The sequence below is a fragment of the Megalobrama amblycephala genome, linkage group LG1 (genome assembly GCF_018812025.1).
Source record: "Megalobrama amblycephala isolate DHTTF-2021 linkage group LG1, ASM1881202v1, whole genome shotgun sequence".
NCBI lineage: Eukaryota > Metazoa > Chordata > Actinopteri > Cypriniformes > Xenocyprididae > Megalobrama > Megalobrama amblycephala.
In genome coordinates, this window is record NC_063044.1 from 29,998,230 (window position 1) to 30,017,011 (window position 18,782).

The 18,782-nt window shown below is 41.8% G+C and overlaps 1 pseudogene; it reads left to right on the forward strand.

Annotated features, from left to right (window-relative positions):
• Positions 1-10,318: 10,318 nt before the first annotated feature.
• Positions 10,319-18,581, forward strand: LOC125264362 (annotated as a pseudogene).
• The last annotated feature ends 201 nt before the right edge of the window (positions 18,582-18,782 follow it).

Below are 18,782 nucleotides of genomic sequence, written 5' to 3' on the forward strand. Positions count from 1 at the left end.
AATCATTCACACAGAGACACAGAACATGCAGGATTCATATTTAAACAGTCTTTTTGTGACTTAATATTGACAGACACTAGTTTATATCGTGATTAGAATAAAGAATTTAGGAATAAAACTTACCATTCACAATCCTTGGCTTGATCAAGCTGATCATCGAAATGGAATTGAAACCAGTCATGCTCTTCCTTGGAGGTAAATCCTTTTAGAATATTCCTCACCGCATCTCAAAACAATGAATCTGGCTAAGCTTGAAACATTATTTCGAGCTGATGCAGACGTTCACTCTGTTGCATTGATCGCCTCAGAATTTGCATTTGAATGCTGCGCACGGTCCGTGGGCGTGGCCGCATTAGTGGATAATGAGATGACTCGTGAACAACTGACATCTCTCTCTTTTCAAACAGATTACATAAACAGAGAATATTTGTTTTTGATTCGACTAACATGATTTAAAACCTGACATTTCACTAAGTTACAGTCCATTTTTCTGAGAACTATCAGGACTATACTTAATTCAGAGAGAGACAACAGATCACGTTTCATGTTTTCTTTTTTTTCAAAAAAGCACAACATTTTGTTTTTACTCTGAGTGTACACAAATAAAATAAGACATTTCACAGATTAGAATGGTGTATAACTCTTAATTGTATGTGCAAATTTGACAGAGTATTTTGTCTCTTTCGCACAGGTAAGAAAAAACCGAGGTGGTATCGCCGGCACGAAGGCCGACCCCTGAGTGTTAACATCTCTCTCTTATGGACACATTAAGAAAGAAAAAAATTGAATATACTATGAATAGATTGATAAAACATAGTGCTAGGTTTTAAGGTTAGTATAACATTTTCACAACATTAGCATATGAAAGTGCTATGTATGCTGCTGCTGATAATAATAATAATAATAAAAAATCTCAAACATGACAATCTGAATTTGCTATGTATTCTGTTGCTAATAATTTTGCAGACAATGTAATTTGAATAGCTATGCATGCTGCAACTGCACAAAGTAACAGTAACAGAATTGCTGTAAACCCCGTTGAATAAGCAAAAATGCAAGCAATGCCTATTTCACTTTAACACTGTCTACGCCAGATGTGAGTGTCACAATACAACAAAAATGACAGAACCTATTATAATAGGTAAAGCTGTCCACACTGGATACGGCGCGATGTGAGCAACATGACAAATTCTATTTCCAACGTACTTCAAACGCTTGAGCTACTTGATATGAAAGACAAATGAATTTGCACAATTGCTTGTCGTGTCCAGTATGCACAGCCTCTAGCTGTTACGGCATGGCACCCCGTGCAGTAACAAGTTTTAGTGCTTCTGAAATTACTGAAGGTGCTCTAATAAAGTGCAGATGTAGGCTAAGCAAATGGCCCCACCAAAGCAGTGTACAGTGAAATATATACAAGTCATCATTTTTACCAATTGGGAACAGAAAAAAAAAATTACAAATATTTTTTACATATATTTTCTATTAATCCTTATGTGGAATCCTTATGTGCTTTAAAGGTGCCATCGAACTGAAAATTGAATTTACCTCGGCATAGCTGAATAACAAGAGTTCAGTACATGTAAATGACATACAGTGAGTCTCAAACTCCATTGTTTCCTCCTTATATAAATCTCATTTGTTTAAAAGACCTCAGAAGAACAGGCGAATCTCAACATAACACCGAATGTTACGTAACAGTCGGGGTGTACACCCCCAATATTTGCATATGCCAGCCCATGATCAAGGCATTACACAACGGCAGCCAGTATTAATGTCTGGATGTGCACAGCTGAATCATCAGACTAGGTAAACAAGCAAGGACAACAGCGAAAAATGGCAGATGGATCAATAATATCTGACATTATCCATGATAACATGATTTTTTTAGTGATATTTGTAAATTGTCTTTCTAAATGTTTTGTTAGCATGTTGCTAAGGTACTGTTAAATGTGGTTAAAGTTACCATTGTTTCTTACTGTATTCACGGAGACAAGAGAGTCGTCACTATTTTCATTTTTAAACACTTGCAGTCTGTATAATTCATAAACATAACTTCATTCTTTATAAATCTCTCCAACAGTGTAGCATTAGCTGTTAGCCACGGAGCACTTTCAAACTCATTCAGAATCAAATGTAACCATCCAAATAAATACAATACTTACGTGATTAGACATGCTGCATGACGAACACTTTGTAAAGATCCATTTTGAGGGTTATATTAGCTGTGTGAACTTTGTTTATGCAGTGATAGAGTCAAGAGCTCGGGAGGGGGCGGAGAGCATGTGATTTAAAGGGGCCGTAGCATGAATCGGCGCATTTCTAATTATGCCTCAAAATAGGCAGTTAAAAATAATAATTAAAAAAAATCTATGGGGTATTTTGAGCTGCAACTTCACAGACACATTCAGGGGACACCTTAGACTTATATTACATCTTGTAAAAAAAACGTTCGATGACACCTTTAATGCAGGGGTGGCTAACGTCGGTCCTGGAGATTCACAGTCCAGCAGAGTTCAGCTCCAACCCTAATCAAACATTGAACAAGCTAATCAAGGTCTGAAGGGTTGCTAGAAAGCTAAAGGCAGGTGTGTTTTTTTCAGGATTGGAGCTAAACTCTGTAGAACTGAGGCTCTCCAGGACCAGAGTTTGACACCCCTGCTTTAATGCATTACTCTTTTGACATGTCATATTTCTTGTGCAGAGTGAATCAAGCATTTATATGTACAATGTCCCTTCCAAAACTTTGCAGCATGCAATTGGCCATTGGTCTGCTTACCAGCATGAAAACTAGTTTATTAAATGGATTATATAAGCTGTAGCCTTGAAAGCGAGCCAAGACCAATTATTTTACAAATGCACTCCCTTTACAATCACTAAAACACTGATTCGCTTTTTCAGTTCATTGCAATCGAAAAAAAAGTTCAGTATTAATCAATGAAGGTGCCAACAGTGCACAATAAATCACTTACTTTCATTGTGTCCACACTTTGTTTATTAATGAGAGGTTTTCAAGCCTGCATTACCCACCACTGAATAAAACTCATTTTCAGTGGTGTTTAAGTTGAGTTAACTTAAACACCTCTGATTGGCTAATGCATTCAAGAAATCAACAACTCTGTCTGTGATTGGCTACATTGCTCACCGCTGCAAAAACATGTTGTAAATAGATACATATGAAGTTTTATTTAACAAAATTCGGGAACTGCACGTTCCAATCAATCAGTACAAGAGGAAGCCGGTATAAAAAGCTAAAGTTTCACAGCATGCTTCCACCTCCCCATCACCTCACTCTTGGCTGGTTTCTATCCCAGATAAAGAGGGGAAGTACTCTGGTTTCGGGCCAAATTCTGAGCTCGGAGCCCTCCCCCGGACAGCACGCCAAATACACATAAATTACCATACAAATTACTTTATTTTTATTTCATGTATGTGTAAACTTGCTTTCCAGAGTGCAAACACAAATATGTACTGGAGCGTTTACCAATCTGTTTCGCCAATATATTATTACAGTATCAACTATTATCAGTATCACCCTCTAGCACCCCATAGAACTGGGCCTGTATTGCTGTAAAAAAAAAAAAAAAAAAAGAAGAAAAAAAGTTAAGCTTATTTCACTTTGAGAGTTCAGCAAAGCTTTGTCTCTGTATCCTCATGGCACCTGCCTGCTTGCTGCTGCAGCATAAATGCAATATTTCATATTCGCTAGCTGCGAACATACTTACTGTTAACATGACACATGAATTAAACCTTGTGTATGGTTACTTAATAAGAAATTGATAAAGTAGATCAAGCAAAAAAAAAAAAAAAAAAAAAAAAGCATAGTGAGATAAGCATAGAAACCCGTTCAACTTGTCTTAGATGTTGAATTTCAGAGGAACTCTGAAAATGTGCTGCAAACTGCTATAATGAATGCTAAACAGCCATTTAAATGTTGTGAGCAGCAAGCTCATTGGCTGCAAATGCGACATGAACCAGTCAGCGTGTGCGAAGTAGTTCATGCTGAGAATATCATCAGTTTACATTCAGGACCCATGAGACTGTACCATCTAGATTTTCATGACAGAACTAGGCATATATATAGTAGTCCCTCACCGCTGTCTCACCATGGAACACTATGGCAACAGATTTCTTACCTGTATGTGGGTGGAACTTTTTTCATTTTTTCCACTCTGTTTGGCCTAAAACACTGTGTTTGTGGTAATCCAGTTTGAAATGTTGACTACAAACAATGAGGTTTTCAAATTTTGGTGTACTCTCCATATTTACGATTTTTTTTTGCACTCCCTTTATAAGGCAGGACTGAACGACATTTCCTCAGAAACTTTCTCCTTCACCTTACAAGATACAAGATACAAGATACTGTGATGCCATGAGTACCTCTCCAGACTCGGATAATCCTTGAGCATAATGAACATCTGGCCTCCAACCCCCCGCAGCTCCCCTCGGCTGCTCCCCCTGGGCCACAGAGGAAAAAACAGTGACACCCCAATCTGGAGCATGATGTGTTCAGTGGTGAGCTCTTGACAGCTTAGTGCCCAGGTGCCTCCCACTCTGCTGATCCATCCTCCCCTCAGTGGCATATTCTGAAACGGGCTCCCACCCCCTTTAGGTGCCTGCGATCTTGTCTTGTTTGGGGTGCCTGATGAGGAACAGGACAATGCCATGTCTACAGCTGTGTCCGATTCAGTACACTTGTCTGTCAGCCCCATGGAGGATTCTGCTACCCACCACAGTGATGCTGGATATGCTGATGAAGAGCTCCTCTGTGTGATTTCCAAAGCAGTGGATGAACTTGATCTTGAGTTCCCTTACGGAACCAGAGTGCAGTAGGTTGGACGAGTGGTTCCTCCAACTAGGCAGCCGTCAAAGAGCTGCTCCCCAAATACCAGCCCAGTTTTTTCCCCAAAGCACATGCAGAGGTCTCTAAGTTGTGCCACGCCCCATACTTGTCTCATGCCCACGTCTCTAGTTCGATGCTTTTCTCTACACACAGGGATATTCCAAGCTTCGGCCTATGGAAGAAGTCGTCACAACTCACCTCTACCCCCTTGAGTCACTGAGGGTCAAGTCTTTGGTGGTGCACCCCAATAAACAGTGCCGCACCACCGCCCGCATTTCCTCCACTTAATGGCTGTCCTGAAGGTATTTCATGCCAAAATGCTGAAGCACCTTGATGAACTTGGCTCTGACCCAGAAGTCTTCAAGGAGTTCTGCGGGTGAACAGGTGCTTTCTTAGAATTGTGTTAGAAGGGGTTGCTTATCAGTTTTAGCTCCACGCACATTCACAAAGTGCAGAAATGCTGCTCTTTCCCCTCAGAATCTGAGTGGAGAGCACATTTTTAATTATTTGGATGATTGGCTGCTCGTGGCTCATTCAGAGAGCATGCTGAACAGCCACAAACGTATGCTCATCAATCACCTTCAGTGTTTGGGTCTTACAATCAACTTTCAGAAAAGCAAACGCAATGCATCCCATTCCTGGGTGTAGTCTCAAAACTCTCTATGTGAGCCCACCTTTTAGTGAAGTGCTCACAGGTTTTCATGAAATTGCTTGCAACGTTCAAGAAAGTACCTTCCTCTAAAGAGCTTTCAGAAGGTGCTCGGGGCGATTGGCAGCAACCTCGGTGGTGTGTCACCTGGGCCTTCTTCACATGCATTCGTTTCAACTCTGGCTGAGAGCCTGTTGGCACTCAGGCTCGATACAAGTCTTGGTGACTCGCGAATGCATAGAGGCGATGACCCCCTGGATAAGTGCAGCTCTGTATGAACAAGGCATGTTGATGGGACAGGTGTGCAAACACAAAACTGTCACAATGGATGCAGCAAGTATGGTCCCCTGCTCTCAATGACAAATGCAGAAAAGTAAGTACAAGCGTTTATAACCTCAAGGCTAGATTATTATAATGCTCTACTGGGTGGTTGCTCTGCACGCTTAACAAACAAACTCCAGCTGGTCCAAAACGCAGCAGCTAGAGTTTTACTATAACCAGGAAGAATGAATATATTAGCTTGGTTCTGTCAAAATTGCAGTGCCCAGGTTCCCTATTAAACAGCATACAGCACACATAATTTTGCTAATTATTTACAAAGCACTAAATGGATTAGCTCCTCAGTACTTGAGTGAGCTCTTAACACATTTAGTCCTTCACATCTATTGCAATCTCAAAATTCTGGCCAGTTGATGACTTATCAAAATCAACAGCAGGCGGTAGATCCTTTTCCTATTTAACACCTATTTAACACCTTAGACTAAAAACACATCTCTTTAACCTGGCATACACATAACACATTATCAGTTTCTATTATTCAAATTAGTTAAATGATTGTTAAGCTGCATAAACTAGGTCAGTCAGAACTTCCCATAACACCTGATGTACTTGTTAAATCATAAGAAGAATGGCATCCACGCTAATATTAGTCTCTCTGTTTATCCCGAGGTTACCGTAGTCAGCTGGATTTGGGCCGTATCCAGATCAGATGGAGGACCTACGCCTAAACAAAACTGCTACACAAAAGCTACACTTAATGCTGCGCTTTGTGCTATGGGAATACTTCATTGTATGACTGGCTGTGAATACTGTGTATAACACATCAGTGAAATTGACATTGAACTTAACAGCCTCATACGGTGACATCATAGTAATGCACGCTCATCTGAGGCTATAATTAGATGTGCCACAGGTGCATCTTTGGGTATCACTTTGTCTGAAGAATGGTCCTGGGACATCCTCAGTTCAGCAACAAAGCGCAGCATCTCGTTCCCACTTTATCAGGGAACAGGGTTACAGTAAAGTAACCCGAGATGTTTCCTTTCAAAAGCTACACTCAGTGTTTCGCTTTGCGCTATGGAAACGAGAATACCTACGCCGCCGCACTGTGGGTGTCTGGACCCCTCATGGTTGTATAATGTGGGTGCTCAGACATGAATTTGTGATGTTGACTCAAGGACAAGCGAGCCCAGAGTAACATGAACATCCAAAATATAAAATCTTATGAATGTGTGCGGAGAGCACTAGCCTGCTGCCTCACATAATTGCTGCAAGGCGGCACCCCTTGCCAAAGCTTGGGAGGAAGCCCTAATTCCTAGAGGTGAAGCTTGACCGCATGCCTCATAGGCTAGAGCAATGGCATCCCTCACCTAATGTGACATTGTTTGCTTGGTGGTGGCTGCCCCCCTGTTTTGACCTCCATAGCAGATGAAGAGTTGCTCTGACTTATGCTACTGGCAAGTGTGGTGGATGTATGCCTGGAGAGCACAGACTGGACACAGTCGGTGAAGTTTCTCCTGTTCCTGTGTTGTGAACAGAGGAGGCAGAAGGCTTCAAGAGTGACCGGATTTACAGTAAAAAAATGGAACCTTAGGCAGGTAGTCAGGGTGAGGATGCAAAATAGCCTTAACCATGCCTGGGGCAATGTCTAAGCAGGATGGCAGTGTCGACAGAGCCTGCAAGACCCCAATTCTTTTCAAGGAAGTAATGGCCATGTGAAAAAACATTTTAAGGGTCAGTAGCTTTTCAGGCACTGACTCTAAAGCTTCAAAGGGGGTGTCAACCAGCCCCTCGAGGATTATGGTTAAGTCCCATGAGGGAACCTTGGCTTTAAAGGGAGGCCTCAGTCACCTGGCCCCACTAATGAAGTGAGTGAGTAGAGGATTCTTCCCTCCTGGTACCCCGTAATTCAAGGCGTGGCAAGCCGATATAGTGGCCACAGAAACCCTGAGATTGGCGGGGCAAGTGACTGCTGAAAGTTTCTCCTGCAGGAACTCCAGGACTGAAACAACCTGGCAGTTGTGCAGTACACCATCTTTCAAAGACACCCCCTTTGTTGGCATAAATTCCTCTCGTGGAGGGAGCCCTCACACTAAGAATGGTCTGTATGACGTCGGCTGAAAGCCGAGTGTCCCTCAGTTGGTACCTCTCCGGCCAGGGATGAAAAATTGTCTGTGTTGTGTGTGTTACAATCGGAATATTCTCTCTTTCTCCTCTCGCTCTCTGTGGAAGCGATAAGGAAAAGAGAAGATCTAAAGAAAATAGGCGACGTACAAGGTAAGAGCCGTGTGTCTCCATGTTCATGGCCCACGCCTGAATGCGATTCACAGCAGTTTTGCTTCATTTGTCTGGGTTAAGAGCACACTGCCCGTGCGTTGGAAGAGGGCGAGTGCGAGCGCTGTGAAGTTTTCCCAGTGAAAGTACTACGTGCTCGTCTCGCCTACTTCCAGGGACCAGCATCCTCTCTGTCATTGTAGGGCTCTCGCCATTGACTGAGGAGCGAGAGACAGGTACATCCCTATCGCTCACTCACTCTCCAGATCTAGATGTCCTTTTGGGATCTCAAAATGCACCCTGGCGCCTCTTCAGCTGGTGCGGAAGACAATGACTCTCTTGCATCTGCTAAGGATTTCTAGTCTCCGAGTGTTCCTCACGTGATGATAAAGCATATGAGGAACTACTCGAGGTGGTTACTCATGCAGTTGCCAGGTTATAGCTAGACTGGCTGCGCGAACAAGAGATCTCCAAATGCTCTAAGTTAGAAGACAGATTTCTGTCTGGTGGCCAAGGGGAAGGACCCAAAAGCAGTCTCTCCTCTTCTTTGAGGATCTCCATAACGAATTAACACATTCATGGGGAAAACCTTACACTTCTCGTGTTTTTACACCTTCAACTTTGACATATTCGACTATCATGGGTGTGGAGGCACGAGGATATACGATGATGCCACAGGTCAAAGAGAGGCTCGGCTGGCATCATCTATTAAGAAACCAACTCTCCTCACTAAGCCATGCAGAACCACTTCATCATTAGTGTGGAAAGTGTTTCAAGCAGCAGGTCAGGCTGGTGCTGCCCTGCACACCATGGTGGTGTTGCAGGCATACCAGACTGACCTGCTAAAGGACCTGAGTACATTAGGTTTCATCGACAAGGAGGCATTCTCTGAGCTTCGTCGAGCCACAGATCTGTCCCTCCGTGAGACCAAGCAAATGGCCCGCACCATTGGTCATTCAATGGGCACGCTGTTCACCATGGAGAGGCATCTGTGGCTGAACCTCACGGGCATCAAAGACAGGGACTGAGTGTTCATGCTTGATGCCCCCATCTCACCCTCCAGTCTGTTTGGCGATTAGTCAGCATGTTTCTGGAGGTGAAAAAACATGAGGAAGCATTTGTGCAGTTCCTTCCTTGCCATACTCAGGGTGAGGTGCTATTGGCCACCCAGCCTCATCACAGTACTTCTCACAGATGTGAGGCACAAAAACAGAGTGTGGTGAATCACGCTCTCCTTCATTAAGACTTTGGACTGGCTCGTCACCCTCAACAGCTTCCAAAAAGGCCTGACTTCAGGACTATCGTCTCCAAAAAGAAAATGATTTTGCACCCAGTTCAGTGGGGGTGGTTCCCCTCGGGACGTGGCATGTGAAATTAATGCAGCCTGCCCTTTCCTGGCACCCTCACAAAACCACTGTTCCACCTCTGGTGTCTCGGGGGGCAGCAGTTTCCAGCAAAGTGTTGAGTGTTCTATTACTTCCTGTTGTTGCCCAGGGAACGGAACACCCAGCACCCCCTCAACTGGAAGTACTAAAATTGGTACTCATTTCAGAGAACTTGGCACCGTGGAAGCTACTGCTGGGCATCTCTACTTGGGTTCTAACAACAGTAGAAAAAGGATACAGAATCCAGGATACACAATTTGCTTGTCGCCCTCCACATTTCAACAGTGTGGTCCCCACTACTGTACAACTGGAGCAGGCATATTTACTGTCACAAGAGCTGCAATCTCTTCAGGACAAAGGGCCATAGAACATGTTCCTCTCCCAGAGAGAGAGGCAGGCTACTACAGTTGATACTTCCTGGTGCCCCAAAAAGATGGGGGACTGCGTCTGAATTTAGATCTTCGAGGCTTGAACTGTTCTGTCAGAACGCTGAAGTTCAAGATGCTAACTATCAAGATGATCATGTCGCAAATTCAACATTGCAATTGGTTCATCACGATCGATCTCAAAGACACATATTTTCACATAAAAATATTCCCCATAACACAGGAAGTTCCTGAGGTTGGCTTTGGGGGATGAAGCTTACCAATATTGGGTTCTTCCATTTTTCCTAGCCCTATCACCCCCGCACATACACAAAGTGCATGGATGCAACGCTGGCTCCTTTGCGACTTCAGGGCATCCACATTTTGAATTACATAGATGACTGGTTGATACTAGCACATTCTAGCTCAACTTGTCTCTCTGGGGTTGAGATGCAATGCCAGCAAAAGCATTCTCTCTCCTACTCAGAGAACAACATACTCAGGTGTCATATGGGATTCAATCATGATGCAGACACAGTTGTCTCCTGCACGAGTTGAGACCATCCAGTACAACTTGAGCAAAGTCAGGCTAGGTCAAGCTCTAGCTATTCGTCAGTATCAACTGTTGTTAGGTCTCATGGCATCTGCATCCAAGGTGATGGTATGGCTGGACAGCAGCAGTCTCATACATAAATTACCAGGGCAGTCTGTGTTTGCGCCGCCTAAACAGGCTAGCACAGCAGATTTTTCTTTGGGTTCAGGACAAGTTCCTGTCACTAAAAGCAGTCTATATCCCTGGACATCTAAATGTGGGAGCAGACTTACTGTCCAGACAGAGAATGTCAATGGGGGAGTGGAAACTCCACCCCGAGGTAGTAAAACAAATCTGTGTAAGATTTGACAAAGCAGAGGTGGACCTCTTCTCAATGGCGCATACATGGCCCAGAATGCACCTATATGCTTTTCCCCTGGTTTCTCTGCTCAAGAAGAGTTCAAGCCAGAGTTCGCCAGCAAGGGTCTTGCCACTTACTGATAGAGCAGCGTTGGCCAAACAGACTTTGGTTCTCAGAGATAATAACTCTTGTCGATGGCTTACCCTTCTTTCACAAGCGCAGAGGACAATTTTTCGTCCCCGACCAGAGGGGTACCAACTAAAGGACACTGGGCTTTCCACCGACTTCATATAGACCATTCTTAGTGTGAGGGCTCCCTCCACGAAAATAATTTATGCCAACAAAGGTGGTGTCTTTGAAAGATGGCGTACTGCACACCATGCAAATCCAGTCAACTGACAGGTTGTTTCAGTTCTGGAGTTCCTGCAGGAGAAACTTTCAGCAGGCACTTGTCCTGCCACTCTCAGGGTTTATGTGGTCACTATATCGGCTTCCCACACCTTGACTGATGGGGTGCCAGTAGGGAGGAATCCTCTATTCACCCGCTTCATTCGTGGGGCCAGGCGGCTGAGGCCTTCCGTTAGAGCCAAGGTTATCTCGTGGGACTTAGCCATAGTCCTCGAGGGACTGGTTGACACTACCTTCAAACCTTTAGAGTCAGCGTCCGACAAGCTACTGACCCTTAAAATGTTTTTTCTCATGGCCATAACTTCCCTGAAAAGAATTGGGGACTGGGTTTTTCGTAAGCTGCTTACTGAGTCAAAAACTTTTGAAGAAATGTAACCTTATTTAACCCTCTGGGGTCTGAGGATTTTTGGGGCCCTGGAGAAGTTTTGACATGCCCTGACATTTGTGCTTTTCTCAGTTGTTCATAAACATATTAATGGAAAAAGTATCATTACACTGTATTCAGCATGAACTTGGCTACCATAATATGTGAGCAAAATGTATGTACATATTTGTATTTTTGAAGGAATAACGTTTATGTGTGGTTATTGAAAAAACAAAAAAAACGTAAGTCACTGAAATAAGGCCACAAAACTAATATTATAGATGTGTTCATAAGACTTCTGGGTATTGGAGGTTGTAGACTAGAATTTTAGCTTCAAAATGATGTAAAAATTATCCTGCCTACTCGTTCATATAAAACAATATATTGATTTAAATTTTGTAAGACTGTAGCATATGCACACGTATCAGGATAATCAATAAACTTTGGAATGTTCAGAACGCTTTTAGCATGCTGGACAGGGTTGTAAAACCATCCCGGCTCCGAACAGTCTGCCATAAGATGAGCCCACTTGACACTTTTGTGGACCTGCGAGGGTAAACAGAAAACTCCAACTTCCTCACTTTGGTGACTTCAAAAGGAGCACCCCCCCCAGAGACTGACCAGATCCACATTCCAACACCCCACACACACAGGGACACACAAAAACACACACACAGACACATACAGAAACACACAATCATACATTTTTGACTGTATATGTAAAATATGACTATGCTGAAATATATCCATCATGTATTTTAGGGCCTATGCATGTTTCCTAGTGTTTAAATGAGTGTATTTGTGCTAGTGTGCATTTTAATGATAGAATTTGGTCTGTAAACCATAACTTCTTTTATATGCATTTCTGATGTATCGAGTTTGATCTCGTTTTAAAGCTCCGGACTCGAGCTATTCACTGAGAGGTGTCACATAGCTGACAAATGCATTTTTCTATGTGTTTAATGATCCTGTGAAGAACGGACTCCATCTCGAAATCCGATCTGATAGTCATTAAGTATGCAAATTCAGCTAGGAGACCAAACAAAGGAACTTTGCCCGCCAAATAGTGCTGCGCATCTATTGGTTGCTACAATTCAGGAGGTATGTTAGCTTGGGTTTCCATAAAAACAACGACACACACCTTCTCCGCTCTCTTCTCTTGGTGTGTTCTCCCGATTGTCTCACGAGCACCTCGTGCACGTTTTCTCCCGGACGTCTCCGGTGACCACGCGCTGCCATCGCGCTCAGCTTCGGGACCGCCATCTTCCAGCGAAACTCACTCTCAAGTCCTCAGTTCAAACCTTCCCGTGGAACGGAAGAAGCCAACGAACTGCACCAGCGCTAAACTGAAATTCGACACGCACAACCAATGCAAGTATACTGCAGTTTCTCAATCTTAGATGATGAAACTGATTTCCGCGCTGGCCTCAAGGACTGTTTTGTAAGTTTGCTACTTGCCTTCTCTCTTTCCTTCTCTACTTCCACTCTTGTACATATGCGTGTATGTTCTTGTATATATATTTAGACGTATAACCTCTGTATTCGTAGTTTGCATATATTAAACAATTAATTCATGCTCGATTGTTCTGTTTGTTCTTTCAACTGAAGACCAAGTCACTTTAACGTTTTTCGATCGCTTTATGCTTTGATGCTATAATAGCAAGTTATTTTCATGGCCAGAGAATAACTCGGTTCATATTCTATGAGAAGCTACGGTTTGCTGGACAGACTGGTAGTTTCTCTAAATAATTATTAAACCAGAACTAAGCATATATGTAATTGATTATAATTCATTGTAATTAATGCACAATATATGTTTAATTCCCCGTCGGGTCGATATATGAATCATAATTTATTCATAAGGCTTTATGAATTATTATATTCATATTTCATCCATAAATTGATTAATAACCGCTACATCGTTACAGACACTTTTTGTCAAGAAACACAGTATGCATGGAGGCATGCATATTCATGAATGATGCTGTGATTCACACCTGAAAAGACAAAAGACCTGCATAATGACCCACATAATGAGCCCTTTCAGTCAGGTAGGCTATGTGAAAAAACCCTCTGATAACAGGATCATATCACCTGTATTAATGTTAATATAATGTCCTCTCTTGACAGAAAACATGATTTTTGTGATCTCAAGCATGCATGTATTATTGCATATGTGAAGAAAATTTTGTATAGGCCTATTATAGTTTAAATTACAGTAGGCCTACCAGTCAAAAGATTACTATAGATGACTAAAAGTAATGGACGCATTACTATTATAATGTTTTTAAAAGAAGTCTCAAGTCTCAAAAACGTTGTTACCTTTGACAAAACAACATCCATCAGGGCTTTTAGCTTAAAAGCATGCACATTTGGAGAAATATTGATGGCTTCTCATATGTTTGTGTCAATTTTCTATACAGAGGAGTAATATTTATTCAATATTTATTGTCATCACTATGAGCGCTGGATACTGTGTTTTCAATTCATACTTGCACCTGGAGGGCGCTCTGTGCACCTTTAGTCCACAAATAACTCAGTGAAGAACAAGCATACCATATGACATTCCAGGAACTAACAAAGGCTTCCAGAGATCGCTATAACCATGCCTATAACATGCAGATAAACACTTTTGAAGATAATAAATACACGATTGCAATGATGTATACATGTATTGCCTCAGAATTTGCATCTGAATAGTGCTCGCTCCGTGGACGTGGCCGCATTAGCGGATGAGCTGACTCACGGATGTCTGACATGTCTCTGTTTTCATTCAGATTACATAAACAGAGAATTTTTGTTTTCAATTTGACTTACACAATTTAAAACCTGACATTTCAGCGTTTCTTTGGACATAAGTCTATTTTTTTTTGTGATTAGTATTCACTAAGTTACAGTTAATTTTCTGAGAACTATCAGATTGGACTTTTAATTCAGAGGGAGACGACAGATCACGCATCATGTTAGTTTTCTTTATTTTGCAAAAAGCACAACATTTTGTTTTTACTCTGAGTGTACACAAATAAAAGAAGATATTTCACAGATTAAAATAGTGTATAGCTCTTAATTGTCTGTGCAAAAATGACAGAGTATTTTGAGTCTCATTCATACTGATAAGAAAAAAGCAAGGTGGTATCGTCGGCGCGACCAGCCGACCTCTGAGTGATAAGGAGCATTTCAACCCCTAATTGCAATTAGGCTTCAGTATTTCTAGGAGAAAGGTGGAAAAAAAACAGGGTATCATGGACTGCTTGTAACATGTTCAAAGTCGTAGTCCTGAGAAAACTCTGCGAACTCGCACAATGCGAACTGTGGTCTGTTATCTAACACCAGTGTTTTAGGGATTTCCAAACCTGGCAAAGATGACCTTCAGCCTCTCCACTGTTGTTGCTATTAAGAGTTTTAGTAAGTTCGCAACTTTGATGTATCTCGAGACGTAGTCAACCACCACCAAATAATGGCCTTCTTCCCATTGAAAGATGTCTGCTTTGTTACTTGTGAAACAAAGATGTCTAAGATGTATTGAAAGATGTCTGCTGATGTCTACTTGTTGCCTGGGACTCTTTGGTAAAGGTGTTGGCATCAATTGCTCCATTTGACAGCAGATGTCACATCTCTCCACTAACTCTCTTACGTCTCTTATTACACCAGGCTACTGAAAGATTATGTGTATTTTCATTATCTTTAGTTAGATGCATTTGCATTGTGACTGTGTCTCAGATGCAATCAACTCTGTGTTAGTAAAGGTGTGAACCAAATGGCCCATACAGACGTATGGCCCACAGAAACTGATGGGTGTGAATGACAAAGAAACAGCATTGCTCAGAGCAGATCACAGGGTAGATCGATCTCCTGTGGGAGGTCCTAACAGTGTTCTATTGTTTGTAACCCTTTTGTCTTCATGTATAAAGTTCTGTCCCACAGACAGAACTTTGGGTTAAGATGTTTTGAAGGCTGACATGCTAATATCACTGCTGAAGAACTGTGCTACACTACTACCTTCAATAAATTCTTCTCCTCACAAGAACTCTGGTCAAGCTTACTTATTTTATGTATTTGAGAAATCTAATACATTGGCGAGCCACCCAAACGACTGCACGGCCAAATACAACAAAATCTAACAATTTGGCGAGCCAGCCAGGAGAGACTGACAAGAAGAGAACTCACCAACTGCAACAAGAAGTGAACACAAAAGTCTTGGAGATTCTACAGTTTTTATGTTGAAGATCAACAGACTGCATCTGTGGATACAATTTATTTGAATCAACTGGATTCTGTCTCAAATATCCTAATTTGGTGAGTGAAACTTATCAGCTCTCTTAAAAGAACTTAAAGAAAAGAAAAAAATGAATAATAAGTAGACCAGTAAAATTCGTAGTGTAGTCACATACAGTCTAGCACTGTTGAGAATTTTAGGCTTGGGCCTTTCTTGTGAGTCTGTAAGAACCTTTTAAATGTTTAGTTAATTCTCCTGAGACTGTAGAAGCTATAGAAATAAGGTTTATAGCTTGGCCCTGTTCTCTTGAGTCTGTAAGAATCATTTAAGAAAAAGGTTTAGTCCGTTCTCATGAGACTGTAGGAGCCATAGATATATAGTACAAGGCTTGGGCCTTTCTCATGAGTCTGTAGGAACCTTTTAAATGTTTTAGTCCATTCTCCTGAGACTGTAGGAGCTATAGATATGAGGTTTATAGCTTGGCCCTGTTCTCTGGAGTCTGTAGGAATCATTTAAGGAAGAGGTTTAGTCCATTCTCATGAGACTGTAGGAGCCACAGATATATAGTACACGGTTTGGTCCTTTCTCTGGAGTGTGTAGGAATTGTTTAAGAAACAATTTGGTCCGTTCATTAAGAGATTGTAGAAGCAAAGGCTTGGTCCTTTCTCTTTGTGTCTGTAGAAATTGTTAAAGAAACAGTTTAGTCCATTCATCCAGAGACTGCAGAAACCATAGAATGTCTTGGGACTGATGTTGCTGCAAGAATTATAAGTCCTTGACTGGGTGCTAATTCAGTAGCCACTATTTTAATTTTGAAATAATTGCCCTAACTGGGTGAGAAGATGATGGCATAAAGCCATGGAACTATAAGTTAGTTAGCCTTCCGATGAAAGATACGGAAAGATCTAAAGTAAATTGTCTAAGAGACAAACTCAGCCTTGTGAGCTAGGACTCAAAAAGAAGTCTTTTCAGTCAGAAGTTTTCAGAAATGAACAAGGAAATTAGCCTGAAAATGAATGTTTTGTCTTAACAGTAATATTGAAAACTTGTTAGGAGTACAAGTAGAGTCCATAATACACAATTTTGTATTTTGGAAACATGTTTGATTTGTGTATCTGAAATGGTCAGTCTAAAAGATTGCTGAGAATTTAAATCTGAATAAGCACCTAACGGCTCTAACACCTTTTGTTCTGTTTTCACACCTCTGAGGGCACATCTCCTGTACTTGCCATGGCTGAGTCTGCACGAAAACAACAGAAAGACATGGAACAGAACCTCCAAATGTTACTATTGATCAAATGATGGAAAAGCTGAATGAATATTTGGACAAAAGGCTGGGACTAAGGAAGTGCCAGGGTGACATCTGCCAGAAGTACAACATCAGGCACTGGACATTGGGCCTTGCCGGACATTAAAAGGGCTTATGGAAAGATGCAGCGCTCAAGAACAAACACAAACAGAGATGGCTTGTCTGTAATTTTGGTCAAACAAATTCAACAGCATCTACAGAAGTGTGAGACTGACAAATTACTACGTGATAAAGCAGAGAAAGCAAAGGTTCGAGCACTGGCTGAACAATTGCAGAATGAAAAGAAAGACAAAGAAAGACTACTAAATGAGAAGACCAAGTTGTTAAATTTGCTTTCCAAACGATTGGAATCAAAAGACTGTTCTGGAAAAAAGAGTCATTCCATAAGATCTAGCAGCAAAGCAGAACAGGAGTTTCTCTATCCATTCAGTGATCTCCAGAAGAATGAGGATCATCAAGACCTTTATCTGCTTAGAGAAAGTGACAACAGTTCCACAGTGAACTCTGACAGCAATGTAAACACACATGATGATATCATAAAGGACAACTTGAAGGTTAGGCTTGCTCCTGTAATTGTCAAAAACAGAAGAACTGAAGTTGAAATTGACAATGAGGAGAAGTATGAGGAAAATGGTGAACGACAAACTCGAACTGTCACAAAAGTGGTAAAGAAATATGTTCCACACAGAACATACCAGCCAGCTACTCCAGAGCAAGTTGACAAATGGTCAAAAGATTTGCCAGATGTATACAAACAACCACGGAAAGCTTGGCAATTTCTTCAGCGTTTGCAGAAAATCTACAATTTGTACCCACTAGACGGAGTGATGATTGTTAATGTGAACTTAAGGGACAATGACCAAAAGAGATTAACAGAAAGTGTTGAAAGAAGGACTGGTGAGTCTCAAGCGAACATTGAGGCTGGATGGGAGGCTGTACGAACATTCTTGTTTGAACTGAAACCTGAAGAGGTTAATTGGGCTAAAATTACCTCATGCATGCAGAAGACAGGAGAAAGTGTTGCTGAGTATGAAGAACGCTTCATACAAATTTGGTTGGAATATGCCGGTGTGAACAACAATGAAGATCTCAGTAAAGATACCGGCATGCCTCTTAGAACCGCATTTGTAAATGGACTGAAATCTGAGATTTCTAAAGCCCTTAAAATCAGGTATGATGACTGGGACAGCATTGGAACAGCATTCATGCAGATTGTTGAATGGTCAGCAAAGACAGAAAGAACACAGGAAGTCAATCTCAGAGCTTTGCAAACCAAAACCTTGTCATTCAACAACAGGACAACGGGGTTTGAAGAACATGAATATGTGAGATACCCAAAAGCAAAAAGTCAAGGAAGATGCAGGTACTGCAACGAAGAAGGACACTGGGTTCGTGATTGCAAGTTGATTTTAACACATCAAAGTGATGATGAGGACAACTTGTTGAAGAGGTTTCAGCAGCTGACAGACAAGCAAAAGCAGACTCTGCTGAAAGCTTTTGAGCCGCAGGAAAACTGAAGAACCTCTCTCTGCAGCACCAACTACTGACATCTCATCCAACAACTGATGTACTCCATGTGTATGCAAATAAGGTGAAAGCATACACAGAAGTTTCAACAACTGAAGCCAAAGATGATGTCCTAGTAGATGGTGCTGCTAAACAAGCCGTAAAGGAGAGAGGTACACATACATCGGCATTAAGACAACTTGAGCAAGACAGTCAACCAGATAGTAAACAGATGCAGAATGAAGTGCACAAAGAAAAAACATCATTGATGGCAAATGGAGTTGAACTGCA